Source organism: Solanum verrucosum, unplaced genomic scaffold (assembly GCF_900185275.1).
Source record: "Solanum verrucosum unplaced genomic scaffold, falcon-dt-bn FXZP01000303.1, whole genome shotgun sequence".
Classification (NCBI taxonomy): domain Eukaryota; kingdom Viridiplantae; phylum Streptophyta; class Magnoliopsida; order Solanales; family Solanaceae; genus Solanum; species Solanum verrucosum.
The window spans coordinates 407,635-414,941 of record NW_026019911.1 but is presented as its reverse complement, the minus strand read 5'-3'; positions in this window follow the sequence as shown (position 1 = coordinate 414,941).

Here is a 7,307-nt window from a genome sequence, read left to right as displayed (position 1 = left end):
TCTTATCTTTCTACTAGTATGTTTCTTACTATGTTTCTTATTATCCATAGCTCTGATACCATTTTTCAGTGCGGAGTTGGCGACTGAGGAATTCATAGTGTAGTAGGTGGTAGTGTGGAATTCATATACTTTTTAAGAAGAATTATTTTTGGTAGGTGAGGAATACTTTTGGTAGGTGAGGAGTTCATGCTTTTATGTTTTTACAATATTAAATTTTACTAAAGCTTTTATTGTACTATTCTTTGGCTAAGTGTTTTAATCTTGATATTTCTTTAATATTATTTATGATATATTCTAGGTGTAACATATCTTGGGTTCTTTGGTACATATATAAATTTTCTTCCATTAATTGTTCCAATAGTTTTATATCTTCCATAGATTCTATCCAATATTGTAAATATTCGTAGTTCATTTTAGTCTGAATTTATTTCTAAATCGTACCATTCTATTCTTTCGTAGTCTAAATCATATAGGTCTATTTCATACCATTGTTGGTTAAATATACCTTCTGATTCGTTATCATTAAATATTTTTTCCCATATGATTCTTCTTAATTCGATTATTTTTATATTTTTAAGTATATATAAGATTAAAGTTTCATAGTTTTTCATCATGAACGTATGTAGTCATGTTCTTTATCATGCAGGTTTTTTATTTCAAATTATTCCTTCCTATCATATCCATAATTGATTAAATTCATATTAGATCATTATGAACTAGATTATCTGTTTATCATGTTCTCCTGTCACTACTAGCATCGTACTTTAGCGGATACTTCCTTCTTATAAGCGCCTCAACTTTGTTTACTCCTCTAAACGGCTTCCTCGCCTACCAGTTTCAATATTAGGATGACATAGTATAGAAGTTTTCTCCCTGTTTTCAGTGTGCTAATAAACTAGAAATCATGATTCAAATAATTATAATACTTAATAACTAACATAAATTTATTCAATCATAAATATGATATTCAAGAATATATAAAATTAGTTCCGCATATTTTTTGAACAATATACCTTTGCCTCTTGCTTATTCATGCTATCTAAAATATCTTGTTTGATTTCAGATTGTTGTTTCATTATCTTTTAAAATATTAGTTTTTAGTTGAGACAGTTTTTGAAAGGAGAGTTTTATATATTAGGCATTGCCTGCCTTTTATGTTACATATGCTTTCCTTTATATAGAAAGGAAAATCTGCATAATACTACACGTACTCTTCCTAATACATCACAATACACCACACATCATATGACTTTTTACACCTACTTTATGACACATATGACTTTTTACACCTACTCTATGACACACCATACTATTCACTTTATGACACACCATAACACTCCACACCTACTTTACACTTGTCCTACTATTTTACCTTATTCTTACACACGTACCTATTATTTTACATTGTCACGTTACTTTACACAATTAGTCAAAAAACTTATCTTATCTTTTTTATATTGTCCATATCTTATCTTGTCTTGTCTGCATCTTATCTTGATCGTCTTTTTTCACTCTAAATTGACATCTGGAATTATGTTATCTTCACCATTACATTTCGAACATATGTGGTCACGGTATTTGTGACCAATTAGCTTGCAATATCTGGTTAATAACCCTGCCGAAATAAATGCTACTTTTAGTGCTCGTGTTGTAGGTCGTTCTTCTGGCTTAAGTAATAATAAAATCCATCTCTGGACTTCATCTATATCTGCTTTCCTTAGCTCCCTTGAGTTGGAATAAATCATTAACTGATCTCTTGCATAATAGCTCCATATATCATTTATGTTTAAATAATTATTTGATAGCTCTTGTATAATGATTGATATACCAATTATTCTCTTATTGGCATAAAAATTGGGTATCTCACTTTTTTGTATCTCTGGTTGTTGTTTGATATCTTCCGGTATTATCATATCTTTTGTTAGTCCTATCTTTACCACTTGTATCAGAGGTTTTATTTCCTTGTATAATATCTCTGTTGTTGCCGTATAAAATTTTACATAGAATAAATTTCCCTTAGTAACTCTCTTATATGTAATAAATGTTTTATGTAGTTCCGGTATTCCACTTAGTTCCTCTCCGTCATATGTATATACTGTATTTAATAGTCTATAGTTGTAACATGTCCTTCCTAAGTTGGCGTTAGTTTTTGGTTGTGCAATCAGTTTATTATAACCTTGTAATTTTTGGGTTAAATAATTCTGATTGGGTTCTTGGGTTGTAGTAGATCTGGGTTTAAGGTTTAAAAATGTTTGGACTTTGTATATATTTTCTATATAGGTTCGCATAATATGGTTATATGTCCTTTTGTCATGGTGTAGGCTATCCGCATATGTAGAAGTTTGTGGTTCTATAGTCAATATGTTTTTTGGTGTTGGCCTTGGGGTAAACGGTTTTTCGAATAACTGGTTTAAGTTTGAGTTCTTATGTTTTTCACTAACTCGTTGGCTTGTACCTGCAGCTGTATTTAAACAAATGTTATGGGTTTTTAGGTGTTTTCCAACGTCACCTTTTAGCTCTGGATTTTTTCTGTCTTCCGATCGACATAGCTCCGCATTTTTATAGTCATGGTGCTGACTTATACTAGCTTTAGACTTTAGATTATCTTCATTAGTCTTTAGCTTTTGTATCTCGTTGTCCATACTATCCACTTTTGTACAAAGTGTAGTAATGGCTTTGAGTATCTTTTCAATTGTATCTTCTTCCTCAGTCTCAGTCTGAGTAGCTTTGTCGTGATAGGTAATCTGCAATAACATTCTTATCAGTTTTTATTACTTCAATTGTCAATGTAAAATTTAATATATTTAATATCAATCTCCTTATTTCTTTTGTTGTTACCGAATCTTGTATTTTTCTTGTTAGCCACCATTTTACTTGTGTATTGTTTGTTCTTATAATGAATTTGTTATATACAATATATGGTTCAAATGATAATAAACACTTATATACTGAATATAATTCTTTTCTATTTATTTCCCATTTTATTTCTGTATTATTAAATGTTCCTGAATAATACCTACAATGATGTTCTATCGTATTGCCATCATACCTGTATTTTAATATTCCTCCATAACTTTTTTCACTCGCATCTGATTCTATTATATAAGTAAATTTTTTGTTTTCATCTGGAAAGTATAGTTTAGGTAAGTTTTTACATAATAATTTTACCTTTTGTATTTGTATTTGGTCTTTTTTATCAAACTGATATTCTATATCTTTCTTTAATTTTTGTTGTAATGGTTTTAAATTCTCTGTTAATTTTGATATGTATTATCTTACTTGATTTACTAGTCCTAAGAATGATTGTAATTTCTTTTTTGTGTCTAGTTGTTCATTTGAGTTAATTGTTTTTTGTACTATATGTGTTTGCATTTTTATTCCATTTTTATCTATTATATTAATAGGAATTCTATTTGGCTTTTCGTTATGTCTGTTTTCTTTTTACTTAAGCTTATGCCCAAATATTCTATGATATATATGAATTTTTCTAATAATATTATGTGTTCATCTAAGGTTTTAGAATATAGTAATATATCATCAATATATACTACACAATTTTCTAATTGTTTAAAGTAGTTATCCATAAAGTGTTGATATCTACCTGGTGCATTTTTATATCCAAATGGTGATACATTTCATTCATAGAATCCTTGTGGTACAGTGAATGTTGTTAGTTTTTTAGATTCTTCTTCTAGTTTTAAGTGATAAAATCCTGATTTACAATCAAATTTGCTAAAATAATTATATCCTTGTATTTGTCTTATCTTTAGTATTTTATTTGGTATCGGATAATTATATGTTTTAGTTTTTGCATTTAAATTTCTATAATCAATAACCATTCTGCTTTTTTCTCTTTTTTGTTCAGTATGTTTATTTACAATAAATGTCGGGCTTGTGTGCTTACTATTGCTTTCTTGTATATATCCTTTTTCTAGTAATTCATTTATATGTATCTTAAATTCGGTTAAATCATTAAAATTATACTTTAATGGTTTTTGGGTTATTATACTATTATTATCAAGTAGCTCAATTTTAATTTTTGTTTTATGTTTCTCCCATCCTTGTAAAGGATCCTCACTATATAATAATTCTAACTTATCTTGAATTATTTTTACTTTATCTATAGAGAATATAATTAATTCTATTTTAGGGTCTTCTTCTTTCATATTTTCTAATTTTTGTGTAATTTTTTCACTTTCTTTTATCCATTATGTTGTTTTTCGTTTTTTGTTATCTACCTGGATAAGAAGACCCTAAGATAGAATTAATTATATTTTCTATAGATAAAGTAAAAATAATCCAAGATAAGTTAGAATTATTATATAATGAAGATCCTTTACAAGGATAGGAGAAACATAAAACAAAAGTAAAAATTGAGCTAATTGATAATAATAGTATAATAACCCAAAAACCATTAAAGTATAATTTTAATGATTTAACCGAATTTAAGATACATATAAATGAATTACTAGAAAAAGGATATATACAAGAAAGTAATAGTAAGTACACAAGCCCGTCATTTATTGTAAATAAACATAGTGAACAAAAAAGAGGGAAAAGCAGAATGATTATTGATTATAGAAATTTAAATGCAAAAACTAAAACATATAATTATCCGATACCAAATAAAATACTAAAGATAAGACAAATACAAAGATATAATTATTTTAGCAAATTTGATTGTAAATCAGGATTTTATCACTTAAAACTAGAAGAAAAATCTAAAAAACTAAAAGCATCCACTGTACCACAAGGATTCTATGAACGGAATGTATTACCATTTGGATATAAAAATGCACCAGGTAGATATCAACACTTTATGGATAACTACTTTAAACAATTAGAAAATTGTGTAGTATATATTGATGATATATTACTATATTCTAAAACTTAAGATGAACACATAAGATTATTAGAAAAATTCATACATATTATAGAATATTCAGGCATAAGTCTAAGTAAAAAGAAAGTAGACATAATGAAAAATCAAATAGAATTCCTAGGAATACAGATAGATAAAAATGGAATAAAAATGCAAACACATATAGTACAAAAAATAATTAACTCAAATGAACAACTAGACACAAAAATGAAATTACAATCATTCTTAGGACTAGTAAATCAAGTAAGAGAATATATACCAAAATTAGCAGAGAATTTAAAACCATTACAACAAAAATTAAAGAAAGATATAGAATACCAGTTTGATAAAAAGGACCAAACACAAATACAAAAAGTAAAATTATTATGTAAGAACCTACCTAAACTATATTTTCCGGATAAAATAAAAATTTTACTTATATAGTAGAATCAGATGCCAGTGAAAAAAGATATGGAGGAGTATTAAAATACAAATTACCTATCACGACAGAGCTACTCAGACTGAGACTGAGGAAGGAGATACAATTGAAAAGATACTCAAAGCCATTCCTACACTTTGTACAAAAATGGATAGTATGGACAACGAGATACAAAAGCTAAAGACTAATAAAGATAATCTGAAGTATAAAGCTAGTATAAGTCAGCAGCATGACTATAAAAATGCGGAGCTATGTCGATCGGAAGACAGAAAAAATCCAGAGCTAAAAGGTGACGTTGGGAAACACCTAAAAACCCATAACATTTGTTTAAATACAGCTGTAGGTACTAGCCAACGAGTTAGTGAAAACCATAAAAAATCAAACTTAAACCAGTTATTCGAAAAACCATTTAACTCGAGGCTAACACCAAAAAACACATTAATTATAGAACCACAAACTTCTACATATGCGGATAGCCTACACCATGACAAAAGAACATATAACCATATTACGCAAACCTATATAGAAAATATATACAAAATCCAAATATTTTTAAACCTTAAACCCAGATCTACTACAACCCAAGAACCCAACCAGGATTATTTAACCCAAAAATTACAAGGTTATAATAAACTGATTGCACAACCGAAAACTAACGCCAACTTAGTAAGGACATGTTACAACTATGGACTATTAAATACAATATATACATATGACGGAGAGGAACTAAGTGGAATACCGGAACTACATAAAGCATTCATTACATATAAGAGAGTTACTAAGGGAAATTTATTCTATGTAAAATTTTACACGGCAACATCATAGATATTATATGAGGAAATAAAACCTCCGATACAATTGGTAAAGATAGGACTAACAAAAGATATGATAATACTGAAAGTTATCGAACATCAACTAGAGATACAAAAAAGCGAGGTACCTAGTTTTTATGCCAATAAGAGAATAATTGGTATATCAAACAATATACAAGAGCTAGCAAATAATTATTTAAACGGAAATGCTATATGGAGCTACTATGCAAGAGATCAGTTAATGATTTATTCCAATTCAAGGGAGCTAAGGAAAGCAGATATGGATGAAGTCCAGAGATGGATTTTATCATTACTTAAGCCAGAAGAACGACCTACAACACGAGCACTAAAAGTAGGATTTATTTCGGAAGAGTTATTAACCAGATATTGCAAGCTAATTGGTCATAAATACCCTGACCATATATGTTCGAAATGCAACGGAGAAGATAATATAATTCTAGACGTCCAGCTGGAATAAGAAATAAAGACGGAAGCCTAAAAGATAAGATAAGAAGATGATGAGAAGATAAAGATGAAGAAAAAGAAGACATATGGCAAAAGTAAATAGTATTAGTATGTAAAAAGTCATGAAAGTGTGTCATAAAGTAGGAGTATTATATATGTAAAAAGTCATAAAGTGTGTCATTGTGTCATAAAGTAGGTAGATGTGTCATAATGTAGATATACTATATTATATTATATATTAGACACATTATTAAGTAGTAGGTGTATGTGTAGTATGAAGAAGGATTGTAAAGTAAGAACTTCCTTTCTATATAAAGGAAGGCATATGTAAATGAAAAGGCAGGCAACACATAAGATAATAAATATTCTCTTTCATAAAAACACTCTCTCAACTAAGATAAATATTTAAAATACTAATGGAAAAATCTGAAATACAATCAGATATATCAGATAGCATGGCTAAGCAAGAGGCAAAGGTATATTGTTAAAAAAATATGCAGAACTAATTTCATATAATCCTGAATATCATATATATGATTGAGTAAATCTATGTTAGTTATTATGTATTAGAATTATTTGAATCATGATTTCTAGTTTATTAGCACATTGGAAACATGGAGAAAACTTCTATACTATGCCATCCTAATGTTAAAACCGGTAGGAGAGGGAAGTCGTTAGGGGAGTAAACAAAGTTGAGGCGCTGATAAGAAGGAAGTATCCGCTAAAGTAC